At 37.4% G+C, this 18,476-nt stretch overlaps 1 protein-coding gene across 1 annotated transcript in view; it reads right to left on the bottom strand.

Annotated features, from left to right (window-relative positions):
* The window catches only part of MAML3 (mastermind like transcriptional coactivator 3), a 122,452-nt gene that overhangs the window by 68,736 nt on the left and 35,240 nt on the right, over nucleotides 1-18,476 (bottom strand). The window lies entirely within an intron of this gene.

Here is an 18,476-nt window from a genome sequence, read left to right as displayed (position 1 = left end):
TGAGAAGTAACATAAAGATCTAATGTGTTGTCTCCTGGCCAATCTGCTTATGCCCATCAGGACAGGGGTCATTTGGATGGACTGTATAGACTTATCTGAGTGATTTACTTTTCTAAGCTTTCTCACTTTGATAATAATGGGATATAGCAGTGTCAATTCCTGGCTTACATAATTGGAAGGCTTGAATTGGCCTTGATCGGATATTAATTGATTGGATATTAATTTTAGATAACAGACCTAAACCCATACATGGATTGCCCTATTTGTGGGCTTTCTGCCTGCAATTATTAGAACTGCTGGTGGTAACACAACAGACAGAGGCCAGCAGAGATGCAAGACCCCAACATTCTAATTCTTTCCAGCCATTAACACAGGCGAGAAACTGTCTTAGCTTCACAGGAACTGTTTCTCTGTTGCATTTAAAAACCTATTGCAAAAAAGCACATTTCCCAATTCCATTAACAATGGTTATTGGTTGCAGGCCGCTACAGTGGCTGGAGTAGGGTAGAGGGAGACACTGTTCAGAATGTCTGCAAGTGGGTGACAGAAAATGCTAAAACTCTATGGAAGGGGGAAAGAGAGTAATGATTCCAGGAGCAAGAAGATGGGGATGAAGCAAGAGTTCCCAGCAATGGGAAAATAACTTTCCCACAAATCCTGTCAGCATTGCAAAGAAAGTATCATGTTTTTTTGTGATTCGAGATAATATAAAGATGGCTTTAATATAGATTACTCGGTTGCCAAACATTGACAACAGCCTGAGAATGCAGGCACTGAGCTAGCAGTCAGGTGTCACTAGAGAGGGCTCTAGTTTCAGAACAATCTTTAAGGGCCTCCTCCTGAAGAAGAATGGTGGAATTTTTCCACACAATAAGATTTGATACCTAAAATTAATATGAAATGCGAATGTTTGGACAAGAACACAAACAAGCAAGGGAGCTCAAGGAAACCATAAGAAAACCTAGGTGTACAGTAGTAGAATGTGGATAAACTGTGGGTGAGGTGCGTTGCTCAGTTGTCTTTTCTGTAACAATTTTAGGGCACTTCCATACCATTTCTGCTTGACTATCACAAAGCAGTAAGAAGTGATCTACAACTGTCTGTGTTTCTGCAGACCTACAAACTCTGAGCACTTGCAGAGATTCTTGAAATCTAGGTATGTCTAAATATTAATAAATAATGAAGTTGTGACAATAGCCTGACAGTAATAATTTTAAAGTTTTCAGTGGGGTAACTATGTTAAACTTCTAGAGCAAAAACAACAAAGGCACCTTAAAGACTAACAAATTTATTATCTCGTAAGCTATCATGGATGAGTCCACCTTATCAGTTGCATTTAAACTTCGCTATCAAGCATATGTCAAACCATGATTAAGAAACAGGCTGAACTACAGTGGTGGCAAACTATCAATAAATTGAAATCAGAATCTAAGGTATGAAGTCAATCTGCATACATTTTATGTGTTGAAATCAGCAAATTTTAATTACGGTTGTTGCTCTGTATATGTAAACTACAGAACCATGGAAATGTATAAAACTATAGGGGGAACAGAAAACAAAATCAGACAATCAGCTCTAAAGTTTGTCTGTTGAACTCTCAAATCACAGTGTGGGATCTTAGGTATAATTAAGGGAAACTTACAGCCCATCCAAGTTTATATAAATATATGAAAAATATATATTATGCTAAAATAAGAGGTGGGAATAGATGCATACACCACCATTAACAATATAATAAAATAAACTAGGTAGGACAAACATGCAGAGCATATCTTTTGGAACTCTTTCCAATCACTTTACCAGTAGGAACCATAGTAGGTGTCTGTGTTTTCTTCTGTGTAATGAAATAGCATGTTGCATCTGTATGTGTCAATATGTGGGCACTAGGAAGTACAGGTCCAGTTGTGTATGGTCTATGTTGGATCATGTGACCAAGAGGGAGGGGGCTTAGAATGAAGTAGCTGGCAACATTCTGAGCAGCTGCCCAACTACATCCCCCAATAGTTCTAAATATCGATCAAGCAGAAGCTGCTAACAGGAGGTGCCAGTGAAAAGCTGAACATGCTTACCACCTGTTGCTTGACATATGCTTGAAAATAGCCCAGGCTGGGGTTTAGGTGTAAGAATTGTGTTTGTCCAGCTAAATCAATTTCTGGGTCCGTGACATTCCTGCTAATTTTTCTAATCTCTTCGTGTTCTATCAAGAAGCTAACAAAGAAAGCCCAAGGATCTGGCACTAAATGCACAAACCAGAAAGAAATCTCGTTTAGATTGTTTCTGTTTATTTGTGTGCTATTATTTTCCAGTCAGAGCTCATCTCAGCCCAGCTTGTTGGACAGAAGAAGAGGAAGACCGTAATGCTATTTTATGTTTAGTTTCAGAATATTAATTTGGATATCACAACCACAGTTCGATTTACTCTCACATTATCAAGCACCAAGTACTACTTGAAACTGCAAATTATCTTATAGAGGGTAGATGTCATCTTTTCATGCTCTGAATTACCCCAGTAATGCTGGTTTCTGCTGGTGAGTGCTCTCATATCTGTGGCCTTGCAACGGGAGAGAGGGCTGAGATAAGAGGAAAAACCAACTACTTCAGATGAAACTTAAGCCCTTAGCTGAGAACACAGAGCAGGAGTGACGTGAAGGGAGGAGGGGGCTGGGAAGAAGAGCGTTGAGTAGTCGGCAGGTCACACACACAGAATGTGCAACAGCAAACTCAGTTTACAAAGAGACATCTGTTTCATTACTTCAATGCATTGTGGCTAATTACATCCTGGCCCGTCTGTGAAATGACAGCCACTTATTCTCCAGTGAACCATAAAATCTGTACATGTTCAGTTTGGAGAGAGGGGAGATAGAAGAGCATAGGGTAGGAAGAAGAGTGGGGAGAGGAAAAAAAGGAAGGAAAGGGCTTCAGGAAAACATCTGATGCTTCGCTTACCAGTTCAGCTTGCCAGAGATTCAGCAGCTGGTGAAAGAAAGAGAACCATCTCTATAAAGAGAAGCCCTGACAAAGGACTCCCATTCTGAAGCAAGAAACAAATTGCTTGTGTCAGTAATTGCTTGAGACTTTTGGTTCCTTGCATCTAGAAATACACACACACGCACACACACACACACACACACACACAGCTTAAGCTAAGTTAAATTGGATGGCTGATATATATATACATACATACATACATACATACATACATACATACATACATATCAGCCATCCAATTTAACTTAGCTTAAGCTATGTAACTAACTAATTAACCCAAACATGCACTGATCTGAAATAAGTGTCTGACTTCTATTGTGATTTTGGCATAAACCCTTCTTTTTTTCAATTTTCTTAAACAGTAGTTTTATAGTATGGATCTCTTTAATGAAATGGGAAAAGCGGGTAAGGAAATGCACATGTATGCATGCAATTAATTGCATATGTGTATGCACATTAACCCCTGCCTTTCTGCCTACTGGGAGCTCAATGTAGCTGACAACAAACAAATAAATAACATTTTTAAAATCCCATAAAACTATAAAAACCACTGCTAAACAAACATAAACTGAAAAGACTGACAAGGAAAGTCTTGACTCTTTTCCCAAAAGTGCAAAAAGTGGAGAGCAAGGATAACTCCCGAGAGACTATGTTGCATAGCTTGGAAGCAACACTGGAGAAGACCCTCTCCTATGCACCTGCTGACAGACCTCAGAAAATGAAGAGAACTTTTAAGGTAGCCACTTCTGCTGACCTTTTTCTACCTTAAAATTCTTGTTAGATTTATACTGTGGAATTCTCAGAGATCCATATAGACTAAACTCTGTCTATTCAAGGTGATTTTGACAAGATTTGGTACATCAGATCCAGGCAAACAGTGGGGTTATTCGTTAATTTCTCCTCTGATAGCAAATACTCCATATGAAAGACTAAGGAAACCAGGAGACTGAGAGCTCTAGTCCTGCCTTAGGCATGAAAGCCAGCTGGGTGTCCGTGGGCAGGTCTCTCTCAGCCCAACTCACCTCACAGCGTTGTTATTGTGGGGAAAATAGGAGGAAGAAATAGTATTTGGTATGTTCACCATCTTGAGTTATTTATTTAAAAAAATAATAATAAAGGCAGGATAGAAAATAAAATAAATAAATAATAAATAATAATTGCATAATAATCCACTTAAAGTGTTATTTCCCAAAACATTCAGCAATTGGTAGAGCCCTTCTTTAATTGGTATCACTTCCCCTTTCTTCAATAGAGCAAGTAAAACCAGAAGCCACATAACTGGTCAATGTTATTTATTTCTGAACCACTGAAATGTACTAAGTGGTGCACAGTAATTAAACACAACCTTTAAAAGAGAGTTAGACATGAAAGATCACCAAACAGAAAGAGAGATGTGGAAGCTGAGTGGCCTTTGCAATCTAACTAAGATGCTCCTCCTTTTAACAGAAAATTCTGAACAATAGAAAAGCTAGATGGCAATATAGAAAACCTTAGTTCATCTCAAAAAAAGCTAATGAGCTTCAGATTTGGTTAGTACTCAGATAAGCGACTATCAGGACATCTCAGGATTGTAAACTACATTGGAAATAGAAAAAAAAAGTTCAGAAGGCAATAGCAAAACATGGCCATGTTGTTCCTAAGAAAACTATATGGGTGTGACCATGAACAGGAGTCAAGTTCAACTCAGACATGACTTCATGCCTTTTAAGCCAGCCTTTCTCAACCTTTTGACCCTGGAGAAACCCTTGAAATATTTTTCAGGCTTTGGGGAACCCCTGCACATTCAGGCTCAAATATAGGCCACAGGTTACAAAATCATTATATTTATTTCATGTGTAGGCCTGTATATATGCATTAACAGTGTTCTTAAACTAAAAATAAAGACTGAAACTTATCTCTATAATGTGAAGTTGCCGGAATTTGAAATAATTTTTTAAATAAATCATGATTTCCCAGGGAATCCCTAGTGACCTCTCATGGAATTCCATGGAACCCTAGTTGAAAAACCCTGTTTTAAACTATAACATAAAACAGATGTTGTGATGGCTCTAGTACCAGGATCTTAACTTAAGAAATTCTCCAGACAGTCCATTAGGAAACTTAAAGAATTGATTTATTAAAATCTAATTACACAGGACAGTTGCAAAGCTCTGAAGAATGTTTTGGCGCCAAAGCATTCAAATTAAAATTAAATCATTCCCTCTGACATACTGTAGTCTCCCCTCCCTGTCTCCCCCCTGATCTCCCCACTCCTAGTTCCTTAGACTTAATTAGAGTCCAGGTGTCTTATCAGCCTGGCCTTGGCTCCAATGGCTTGTGAAGGAATGTGATTAACAATACCCTCTGTCTACAAAGCTGCAAAAGCTGACACGGGTTTGCTCTTGCCTTGGCTGATGCGTGCAGCAATAGTTTCATGGCAGGCATGCAAAGCGAGCCTGACAGATGTTCTCAATTTTGGACATATGGATCTGGAAACCCAACAAAATGATGTCATCATAATAAAAAATCTATACATTCTATATGAATAGACATTAATACTTTAGCCACCATAATTGAAGAACTGATGCATGAATGAAAAAATTACACAAATGTAGGAGCTGTTTATTTTTCCACAGCCTGTAGCTATGTTACGTGGCAAGCAGTTAATCAGAAAATTGTTACAAATTCTAACTCCATGTTGTTGTTGTTTCCATTTCACATTTAAAAAAAAATATTGAAAACCAAACTATGTGTTTTTATGGAGTTTGTTAGGACGTACAGTGTATACATGGCATTGGGCCCAATAGCCAAGTCAGAGTATAAAGAATGGAAAATGTGTGGCCTTGCAATGTTGTTGAACTCCAATTTGTATCAGCCAGAGTCTGCATCTGAGTGCTGCATGTTGTCCATGTCAGATTTAAATCCTGGCTCCAGCAAGCCATCCAACAAAATATATTGCTTTCATCAAGGGCACTACCTATAGAATTGTTACTGATTTTATACAGTTCCTCAGATATGCCTTCTTTGTGCACAAGTATATATCATCCATATTAAAAGGTGTAACATGGCCATGTGAGGCAGAATGGACAATGCCCCCAAGCCATGTCATTTTTAGCATGATTAATCTTACCACAGATTAATATTGTTAATCTGTGGTAAGATACCCTGACAGGTAGTCATTCATTACATTTTCAGGGCCATTAAAATATGCTCTCTAAGCAATTTACACAAATAGGAATAAAATTCTAATTTAATATAACCAACAGCACCATTTTCATAAACTGTTTTGGAAAAATAACTATGATGCCAATAAGACAAGTAATAATAACAATGTGCTAAAGTGAAGAGTCTGAAATATACCCAAAAAGACAAAAGACTGAGCTAAATCTGCATAGAACGTGCTGCTGTTTTCCCCTTTTCCCATAAAGTAAAATCCTGGAACTTTATGAGAAAAAGGGAAAAATTGTAAAAGGATTTGACAATAGTACCATAAGAACAAAGAACGTTGCCTTTTACAACAACTTTGTCTGACTAGTTCAGCATCTAAACTAGAAATCCTGAAATTCAGAGTTTGAGGACATGCTCTTCCCCATTCCTTTCCATACAACTCCTTTCAGCTGAAAGGAACTATGATGTTTCTTAAAAAGAGATTTTGACCATCAAAGAAGCCTTTGAGCAGTGGAACCATCTCCTTGAAGAGGTGGAACATATATTAAAATCCAAACTGACCACAAGAATTTGTAACACAAATATTTCATAGAACTAGGTCAGGTGGGCATAAATTATTTTCTCCTTTTAACTTTAGTGTCTTTTACAGTCCTAGCTCACAGAAAAGCAACTGGATGCTTTATCAACTACGACAAAATATATCTTACCATACAACCCCATGCATACCTCCATTCTGCACTGAGAAGTTTGCTTATACTCTGGAACCTGGAACCTAGCTTGCCCTGTTATGACTTCTCAGCTTAAAAGGAAGATTCCTTCCTTACTTGACTGAATCCATCTTCAGTAACAGCAGGACCAAATGTGCAAGCACAGACATATGCCTTTCAGTAGGTTCCTTTGTCTTTTCCCTCTTATTTTTCTTGGTAATGGAGAGAGCTGTATCACAGCAACTGGCTATTTGTCATTCTTTCCTTGAGGGGAAGTCTTACAGCTCTGCCATGACATCTGATCATGTGGACACTTTGGAGTATTTAGTGAGACTCCCTGACTTTTAGTGGCCTCATATTTGAGGAGGTGTCAAGGCCTATGTTTCTTCTTGCTGCTGTGTCAAGTTTCTAATCAACCATTTGGTTGGACTGTTTCTACTCCACACAGGTCTTGGGACAGTTTCTTTGAATTATTAGTGACCCAGCACATGTTAAGGGCCTGGATGTCATGCCGGTGATAGTTGATTTATTTTCTAAAATGGTTAATTTCATTCCCTGTTATAGTCTCCCCTCAACTCCTGCAACAGCTCATCTATTTATTCAGTAAGTTTGCTGACACCATGGTTTGCCCAATCACCTAATTTCTGACAGATATACACATTTCATGGTATTTTTAAAAAACAGTTATATGTCAGCCATTGCATGTACAGTTGCACCTGTCTTTTGCCCATCATCTATACTATAGCTGGTTGAAGAAACAGAAGAGTCAAGTGCCACATAACAGCAATATCTGTTTTGCTATGTAAACTACTTTTCTACTAAATGTCACAATTTCAAGCCACTTATGATTACCACTATGCCTACTACCAAATGCTTCTAACCCTCCCCTGTTGCAGAGACCTCCCATTTTCTCCAAGAAGTTCATGTCGCTCAGCATCACTCCAAGGACCAACTGGATCACACCAAGGCATCTTACTCTGCTAACTGTCGTTCTGGAAAGTCCCTGCCAACGGTGTTGAAGACCATGCCTATCTTTCCCCCAGATTTCCACCATAAAGTATTTACACAATACTTTAAAAGGCTGAATGCCAAGTTTATTGGACCAATCCCTTTTGGAAATTCATCTTCTAGTCTTTTATCAGCATTTTCCAACCACAATTAAAAAAAAATATCTAGCTTTCCACCATTCCCTTCTAGTTCTGAAGTGCTTCCCTGGTGTACCTCTACTCCATTTTGATTGGGGAGGGGAATAATAACTGGAGGAAAATATATTTGAGCTTCCTGTGCAGGAGGTGCAGATTGGAATATTGGAAAGGCTAGCCAGATATACATTTATTTATTTATTTATCAAATTTTTGACATCGCCCATCTCCCCCCACGAGGGACTTACCTTGTGAAGCAGAAGATGTATACCGAATTTGTCTCCTTCAGTGGTTCCATCTGCGATACCTACAGATACCCACACTGTCTCACTGGCCATAGATTCCAGCTTTGGAACCTGCCAGTTCTTATGTTTGAGATGGGAGGGCTGATTTGAGGAAAAGGAGAGCACAGGAGATGTGTGCATGACTACAGAGACTACAGACAGAGATAATGTCCTGCCCAAAGATGAAAGAGAGAGAGAGAGAGAGAGAGAGAGAGATCTAGGATTGGAGAATTCCTGATGAAGAAAAAGATAAGGTGCATCCCATTCCTCCAACACATTCCTGCTATTTGGTGTCAAGAGGAATGGAAGTTAGGAAAACCTGAAAAAAGAAATCCCCTTGACTTCGGCTAAAAACCAAAGGAAATTCTCCTGCACATGAATACAGATCCCCAAGCAGGAGGTGGGAAAGACAGAGAGAGTTGAAAGGGGAAAGATTTTGTCAGTTCTTCTAGACAAAAAAATGGAAATCAAGAGGGGTACAATGCCTACAGTCTCCCATGACTGATGGGAAGTAAGAAGAGATGCACTTATTAGCTCTAGATTCAAAGAGGGAGGGAAAGGAGAAATAATTAGTGTAAGAGCTGAAACTTGTCAAGAAAAAAACTAGCCAAAAAGTCTTGTTGTATAAACACTGAACAGATGTCTCTGATTGTCAAGACTAGGAAAAGAACATCCCAAGTCCACTGACTTGAAAAGGTAGGAGTAAGAAGTCCAGTATTTAAAACCTGGAGTAGACAGGGATGCAAGTATGCATACATGCAGTACATACATACATATGTGCATTCATGATTTTGTGTTCTATTGTAGTCAGAACTTCTGCACATGTATGACTCCTTATCTGCAATAAAGCCACCTAACTAGCCATACCATGTCTGTGAAGCTTCTGTTGTGAGCAAGTCCTGAATACAGGGTTCAGTGTCTCAAGTGTTGAGAATTATTGCTGTGACTGATGTCAAATCTGACCAGTTATTTGAAAATCTCAGCAAGAATGCACATTGGATGATCCAGCAGCTTTTCAAAAGGGGTACTTAAAATAGATTGCTCTTAAACCTGTCAATCAAAAGGCAATTTGTTGTTTAAAAGAAAAGATGGGAGAAGAGGAGAAGAAACATGGCAGGATTATAAATGGAAGATATTATTTGAACATTCTTCCCACTGCTCTTATAACATTTGGTGAATGTATGATAAAAACCTGGTCTTGAAACATCTATTAGGTCTCTCCTATAAGACTCCTTGGCCAGTCTAACAGTTATGGAGAAGATGGATTCTGATATGGTTCAATAACTGGCTACGTTAAAGAACAGAAACTAGCAATGAACTGCATTTAAAAGCTAATAATTCTTCAGGTAAGCCAATACCATTACAACCAGCAGGTCCAAGAGTCAAGATTCAAATTGGCTCAAAGTCATGGTATAGAAATGTCCTAAATTATTCAAGATGATCAAAACAACAGGGATTGGAAAAGCTTCAAACGGATTTATCCATACCTAAGAAATTACCAACTAAACGTAAATAAGGTTCAGGGTAACTAAGTGTAAAGTGATGCAAATAGAAGCAAAATAGCCCATATACTGATGGGATCTATCAATGATTGACCACTAAGAATTTGAGTTCTAGCCAAAAAGCTTGATGAAAATATTGTGGCAGCTGTGAAAAGGTTAAATTCTGAATTAGAGGTAATTAGAAAAGGATTCACAAATGGAATTGCCAATATAGTAATGCCTTTATAAAAATCTGTGGTGTGATCAAATTTGGAATACTATGCAGTTTTGATTGCCGCACCTTTAAACAATAATAGTGTAAAATGAATCTCTATCTATCTGTCTATGTACAATGGGGGGATAGGAGGCTGGAGCAGGGAAGATTGCTATTTATGGGACTGTTTAATTAGGAAAAAAAGTTGATTCAGGAGGAAAATGAGAAATATCTGCCGTTATGCATGATATGCATAAGCTAGATATAGGTTTTTACCCACATGCCTTGTCATACATGATGAGTGCTGAATGGCAAGAAATACATGATAGACACATTTAAAGAGCTCTTTATACAGCATATTATGAATTCACTTGATGGCCACCAACTTAGATGGCTTGAAAAGTGGTTTAGGTAAAATTCATAGATGATAAAGCTATCAATGAGCTCTAGTCATGCTGGTTATGAAAGTGTTATGCACCAGTGACAATGACAAGTGACCACAGCAAACCAAGATTATATTAAAATGATGTCACAGATGTACTGATGTCATGACACAAATTCCACTTTTACATACTTGTGTCCTGACATTAGATACAAGTACATAAGTTATAGTCTTCATGTCATGACATCAAGATCCATATCATGATCATCACTTGCCATCCTTTCCCCCTTGCAGATGCAATGCAAGGGGATTTCCACAGAAATCTGGTGCGCATCTGTAGGAAACAGGATGCTGGAATAGACAGACTTTTGCTATAATCCTGTTTTAAAAGAGGTCATCTCCAATGTGTAATATAGCAATTTATGATCAGGCACACAGTTTGTAATTCAGTGCTAGGGCATTTGTTATGGTACTTGTTCTACCCATGTGTGCATTGGCTATTTTTGTGTACTGATAATGGAAATGATGCTGACATCATTCTGGTATAACTTGCTTGTTCCACTATAAAAATTACTTTTTTAAAAAAAAGGAAGAAAAAAAGACAGATATGCAAAATGGGTCTTACCAAATCTCTTCTATGAAAGAGGCTAATGCCCACATGTTACCTAAGTACTTTCATTCCTTGGAAGCCAAGATCATTAGCGGCTAGAGTTGTTTCTTTTCCAGAAATCACAAGGCAGTATTTACTGAGGCCTTCAGGAAGCCCAGGAGTCCCTTAACAGCAGCCCACCCAACTGGCTGCAATTAGCAGGGCTTGCTCTGAAGAAGCCAAAGGCATTAGCTGCCACAGAGGGTTAATCGCAGGTCCACCCTTACAAAAGCAGTGATCCCTTCAGGAGGAAGGGTCGGTGGCACAGCTCACTCCAGGGACTATCTCTATGCTCTGAGGGCTACCTTCTGAATAAATCCATCATGAAACCTTAGTCTTATAAATATTAGACAATGTTATTACTCTGCGTGGGTGTGCATGCAGTCATATGGGTAAAAGCTTCTTCCTTCCAAACTTCAGATTTGAAATAAATGGCTCTTTGCCATTGTCCCTCTTAACCCTTCCCTGGCCAAACAGTAACCTTGCTCTACTCAGGGACACATGTAGTTGTCCACACAGTACATTATCTGTTGAAATAAATATGGAAATCAGGCAGGGCAAGACAGCCAGACTGAAATAAATTCATCACTCACAGGCTCTCAAGGGACGAAAACTGTGCATTCCCCCCCGCCCCCCATGATTATTTCTGAAGCACTGAAGGAATGGCGGTATCACTAATGAGGCCAGTGCTCCATGACTGCTGATTATAAATGACCTAAAAAGAAGCAGGAGGTGGGGTGGAGAGAGGAGGGATGTCTGTGTCTGGGTAACAAGGGGAGGAAAAGCAGGGAGAAGGACCAATTGCTTGCCTTATGATCTAGAAAAGTCCTGTTTGATTCCACAGCAGCAGGAGGGCAATTGTGGTTTTGCTGCTGATTATGGGCAAAAACAAAATATTAAGTTCAAGTACTGCTCTGAAAAGTAAGAAGGCAAACCACACCAAGCTCACACTGAAAACATTTTCCCCCAGAAAACAAATATAATTCAGTTTCCATGCAGCAGTATGGATTTCAATTTAAAAAATGCAAATTAAATCAAACTGGCAGAAAACAAGGTCAGGACTGGAATAAGAAGGGCTTCACTTTTATGAATAAGTCCCTGTGAGGATAGAAATCCTCTACAGATTACTGAACTCCACTCAATGATCCTCTCAGGAGTATTTACTCCAAGCTGCCCAATTCAGTTTTCTTGTAAAGCCAAAATTAGTGTGAAGAAGAGGTTTTTAACTATTTTTAAGAGGAACATTGAAGTGTTTTGACTATCGTGTGAGATACTCAGAGCAAGCTGTTGTAACACAAAGCAACTTGATTGGCTAAGAAGGCAGCATTTTCACAAATATGTGGGGGTTTTTTCTCTATGTCATTTGTGTCAAACGTGTACAAAGTAGGTTGTCTACTATAAATATAAACTGATTTACATGTCACTTTAAACTGGAGTAAGTTCCATGCCACAAGTAATTAAGGTCAGGTATTAATAATTCACTGCTGCCTAAAATGGCAACTGTTCATACTGTAAAATCCCTCCAAAACATCTAAAATTATCTATTATATCATGATATTATTATTATGCTCCAGGCATCACACAGCACTTCCTTGGTCCCCACTGTTGGAAATCACTTATGGTAGGGGAAAACATAATGATATTATGACACACATGAAGTTGTCTTGGATACTAGTATGTGGGGGGAATAATTAAATATGTATCTGTAATTGTCTGTGGCAGCCAGTCATGTATCAGTGCAAGTGTCTCCTTTCTCTGACCTGCTGTATCTAGTGACCTCTAAACAACCTCATGGGACTCCAAAGAGGTCAATTCCTGCCTGTCAAAGCTACTCTTCTTGAAATCAGTTTTATAGTAACAGAACATTATAGAGAAAAAAAACCTAAGGCCAATGTCACTTTTTAATAGGTTCGATTTCAATTGCAGAACAAAATGGTTATTGTAATCTGAATTATGGTTTTGGATGATATCCACCCATCACTTAAGCATGGATGATATCCACCCATCACTTAAGCATATATAAATCTGTCAATTTCAGGATTTATAAATCTGTCAGTTTCTTATTGTACTGACAAAATTGGTCTAGCCTCATTTCTGCATGAGTTTGCAAATTAAGCAAAAGAAACTGCACAAAAATTTTGCATTTTTGTGAGCATTTTCATCTAAGATATTTACTTTTATGGCATTTTCTTTAATGCATTCATTTTAGATCCATTTTATGACATTTTTGAACTGCAAAAAACACATTATAAAGTTCTTAACAATATGCATCTTGGCCCAAATCCTATACTATTTTGTCTATATGTTTGAGAATTGCAAATTGTTCGTTTATATTAAAGTACTGCTAAACAAATTTCTCCACTATCCCTGATAACACCAAGTTTTTGATTATGAGCTACTACTAAACCAATGTTAAGCAGGTAGTAACAATCACCTGAGGAAAATAACAAAACAAAGTAACTTTTTTCCTGGACAAAACTACCTAGATAAATGAGTGGTGTTGGCAGGTTATCCATATTTAGGACACAACTTATTATCAACCATCATATGACAATTTTAAAATCAACTGCACAACATCTAAGTCAGGGTTTCTCAACCTTGGCAACTTTAAGATGTATGGACTTAAGCTCCCAGAATTCCCCAACCAGAAACCCTGATCTAAGTTGTTCATTCCAATCAGAGAGAAAAAAAACGTTGGAGAGGGAAAAGGTTGAAATTGGTAATTGACCAAAGTTAAATTTCAAAGCTGTGAGCATCAAACCCAGATGCCCTATCACAGCCTTCCCCAAACTGGTGCTCTCGGGGCATGGTGGGCCACAAATAGCATAAAACCTCAGCCAGCACATCTATTCCACTGTTCAACCTATCTGGACAATCAAAGTTGGGGAAAGCTGTTCTATTGGTATTTTCTTCTGAAGTGTTTTAAGGACTCTGATCCCAGGCTGCAGCTTATAAGAATGTGGTCAATGTAGACAGCTAAACTAGTGTCGTGTCAGTTGGTAACAAGGCCACTGCCATTTTTACAAGCGTTATGTACTTTTCAGATAAAAACAAGCCCCAATGCTGCTCTCCACAAAGGGCCCATTTATCAACAAAAATAAATATTTTCTGTGATTCCTGCAACATGGTCTGGAGGTAGAAAGTTTATTTCTTGCAGTTTAACAACCACTCTCTAGTAACTGCTAAAAGATTTTGTTGTATTTTTAAAACATAAAAAATAATCATCTCTGCACAGAACTGAAAACTGAAAGCAAGCAAAGTGAGACTTTAAGAAATAGGTTTATCTGAGGGGTACTCAGTCAAATGCCAAACAGATGCTGATCCTTTCTCTCTCTGGCATCAAGATAACAATACAAACAAAACAGCAGTAAAAACTGTCAGATTGCAGATTTTTATCATGCTGTATGAAGGAAGACTGTATTTCAGGAGTCTGAAGATACACTATATTGTTTATTTTTCTTAAAATAACTTTTTATAGCTATGATTATTACATTCTTTAGAATCAGTTAAAGAGGGACATTGCATTAAGTATTGTCAAAACTCAAGAAGTTCCTTTCTTTAAAATGGTATAACATTAATCTAGGAAGTGGGAGGACTATAGACCCAATGGCACTAATATGGATTCTAGAAAATCAGAAACATGCAGGTTTATTACTTAAAAGTTTCTGCTGACTTACATATACTGAATAAATTGGCATTTGCCTTAAGAGGTGGCAATTTAAAGGGCAGAGAACATTTCTGAAATAAGACAGAGTAGATCAAAGACACAACATACCAACAGAACAGGTCAATAAAAGTTAAATGTTTGGCACCTGACACTTGAAATAGCACATTGTTTCCATCATGAAATTGTGGATCTGTGGACTGTAGATCTGTGCTCAAGTGTGTTGCCTGGAATTACAAAACCTGAGATTTAAAAATCCTAGTCTCTTGCATATAAATCCATAGCAAAAAGGAGTCTCACTGGCAGAAGTTGCTATGAAACTACAGGGCTATACATTTTTAACTTATAAACACAGAATTCAGAAAATATTTGCATAGTCTGTAACAATACTAAATTGAAATAAACATTGGAAATCAATGGGAGGAAATATTATTCTGAACCCTGTTAAGTTTAAATTAATTTATACTTTGATCTCAATTGTCTGGAACAATTGTGGATGTTTAATAATCAACGGAAAAAGTAATGCCAATGATCTCATACTTCCTGTTTTTGTGCTTCTGTGTTATGCCCAAAGTAGGGGAGTTACAAATCTCCCTTGTGGGGAGATGTATATGTTTTCATAGCATCTGGATTTCAACCATTCTTCCATGGACAAGATAAGCCTGAATTCTGGGTGTTGTACAAAACATGAAAACAGGAAGGGACAATTCATTCATGCTTCCAGTTCCTCCTGCCTGTCAACTATCCAGGGGCATTTATGAAAACCATCATTGTGATCATAGTTATAGATTTTCAACGCATAATGCTAGACAGGTGTCCAATTAAAACAACAGCCTTTTTCTTCATTAAAGACACACTAGTTTCAATATTTTTTTAAAGCAGGTTCACAATAGGAGGTCAAATTACTCCACCTGTCTGCTTAGTATAGATACTCTGGCACATGTTTACAAGGCTTAACAAGGAATATATAGGATTTTTGTATATGTATGCAATTGATATTAATACTAATGGGACTTACTGTATTTGATAAGCATCTTTGAGTGACAGTTCCACTGATATAAAATAACAGGTTAGCCAATTTGCCGCCATTATTGGCTTATTCAGTTAAAAATTCATGTGCAAAAGGTGTGCCCAATTAGACACAGAGATGACATCTTCTCTTTCACTACCATAAGAGCAACCAACCAGATATAGCCTTATATGATTTATAAATGCATTATTAATTTAATAATTCATCATTTAAAACATTAGTAAATGTGATGTAGGGATTAAAGATTCTGTTTGGGAACATTTATTAGTGTTTCATAACACTACATCCTCCATGCTCCTCTCATGGTCTTTAGCAGTCTTCTCCAATCTGGTGCCTTCCAGCTATTTTAGTCAACAATTTCCATCAGGCCCAGTCAACACAGAAATTGAGAAAAACTGATTTTGAGCCTCACATGATAATTCATCTTCCAAACAGGCCCCTCTGTAGTGAACAGAAGGAAGTTTTTCCTTCATAAACGTGGCATGCTGGCAGATGCCACTGAAACACCAACTTTTTCCATCACCTGTCTATGAATTGGCCAGGAAAATCATTTTGAGGCAGTCTGGCTTGCCTGGTCTACTGGCTATTGACCCTTAAATTACAGCCTTTAGCATGCCACCTTCAAATCTTGCTATCTCAATTGTATAATTTACTAAGAAGAGCCATTAGTGGTTTTCCTTTTTCACCTCTCTATTGGATCTATGGAAACTTCATCTAGTCAAGCATTCTGTTTCTTGCCAATTTTCTCAGAAGTTTAAAATGAGGGACAGCAAGGCAATTCCAATTGGTATTCAGTGGTTACTGCCTTTGAGAACATGATTACATACAACAGAAACAGGTATCTGTAATTAAGTGGCATGTTGGGATCTAAAATTTTAATTCTTTATATCAGAAGTGGGCAGACATCAAGCTAGTGGAATATTTTGTGTTTTTAATTAAAACTCATGAGATCCATGAACCAAAACAAAATATCAGTCTATATACAGTAAAAACTCTTAAAATTAGAGAATTCCAAACCAACAAATTTACTTTGTGGAATAGACTAATCTATTAATCTTTATACAAAAATCTATGTGGCATGTGACACTTTCTTAATTTCAGCAGTATAATTTAGAGTAGTCAGTGTCCTTTATTAAATCAGTTGACAGTTTGCTGATTTATTGCAAATCAACTAGTGATCTACCAATAAATCCAGATCTGTTCTGTTACATATAATAATGATTTTGTTTTTAAAACCAATCCTCTACCAACTTCACTGCAGTTTGGAGACACAGATTTGAAAGTTTGGCACAGGGCCGTTCTTAAGTGAAATATAGCTGGAAAAATGACAATTACACAAAGACTCATGACATTTATTTCCCCTTCAGCCATTTACAATTTAAAACAGCCATTTTAGAAGGTGAAATTTGGAAGTGATTTCTGGATTACAGAGGTATTTTTTTCTTTGTTATTTGTGGAAAACTCTGGAAATATCAGATTCCCAAAGCCTGGATTAATTTTTTTAAAAAAATGATTAAGTAGCTATTCTGTCATTACGTTTTAAGTGTTGTTCCCCATATATATATATATATATATATATATATATATATATATATATATATATATATATATATTCACATTAGCATAAGGAACGTGCAAAGCATTTTAAAGGAAGAGTATGAATATAACTTGGATGAGCATTCCCTAACATGTCCTCTCCCAGATATTTGAGAGTGATGGCATTTGTGATACAAGGCTTCTCAGGGCTACCATTTTGTTGAGGCAAAACAAGTTAACTCAAGTGTTTATAGCAATATAAATTACACCATGCTTTTTGTTCCAAACTAGTGAGACAGTGGTGTAGTAAAAATTGATTATTTGCAGTATGAATTGGTTCTACTATCTGGGGACCTCATTCTACCCTTTGAGGATGATACAGGCACCTAGGAATTTCTTCGTCCCACTTTGTCACTGTGGTCTTGTGGTGGGGTGGTCATCCCACTTTCTCACAGAGGCTACCAGGAGCAACCGCCTTAAAGGAAGACTGACAAAACCACCAGTCCTGCTGCTGATGGTTTCTTCTCAATCTCTTTAAGGAGATAATTCCCAGTACAGCTAACGGTTAAAAGAATTGTGAAATATTAAGAAATGGTGCCTGAGATATTTTCTTTTCCCTTCTCATCTCTTTTTTCCACCTATACATGCCTTTATTTAGATTGTAAGCCACGAGACAGAAATATTCTGCTTTTATTATTTTAGTACAAGCCACCCTTGAAACCTTACAGGATAAAGGATGGGTTACAAACAAGAAAAGAAACCAAACAATTTCATGTTATTTTCTCCAGAACAAGTAATTTTTGTCTAATAGGCTTCCTTCCTTATAATTTATTAAATATGAAGTTTTGTTCTTTGTCCTTCCCTATTACACACATTTTTTAAAAAAGACATACAGTTCATGTTATTTTTTAAAAGAAGCAACTAATAAGAAAATACAACATTTAAAACATGTAATACAATTACCCATTTTTTATACTGGTCTATGACCATAATAATATGATTTGAGTTGATTTGATTTGATTTGATTGCCCATTTTGAAAAAAGCACACACAAATACACAAATCCCAGTTAAACAATTTTTGGAATAACAGAAAAAATTGGGTCAGTGTAAAAGTAATATAAATTAACAGAACATTTAGCTAACTACCCATTGTTCAAATACCCATGTTTTTACTAGGCATCTGAAGTGAAAGAGTATTGCAGCCTGACAAATTTCATGTGGGTGTCATTCAGTTTTGTGCTCGTTTCTTGA

This window comes from Candoia aspera, chromosome 8 (genome assembly GCF_035149785.1).
Source record: "Candoia aspera isolate rCanAsp1 chromosome 8, rCanAsp1.hap2, whole genome shotgun sequence".
Lineage (NCBI taxonomy): Eukaryota > Metazoa > Chordata > Lepidosauria > Squamata > Boidae > Candoia > Candoia aspera.
This window is presented reverse-complemented; position numbering and strand designations above follow the sequence as displayed.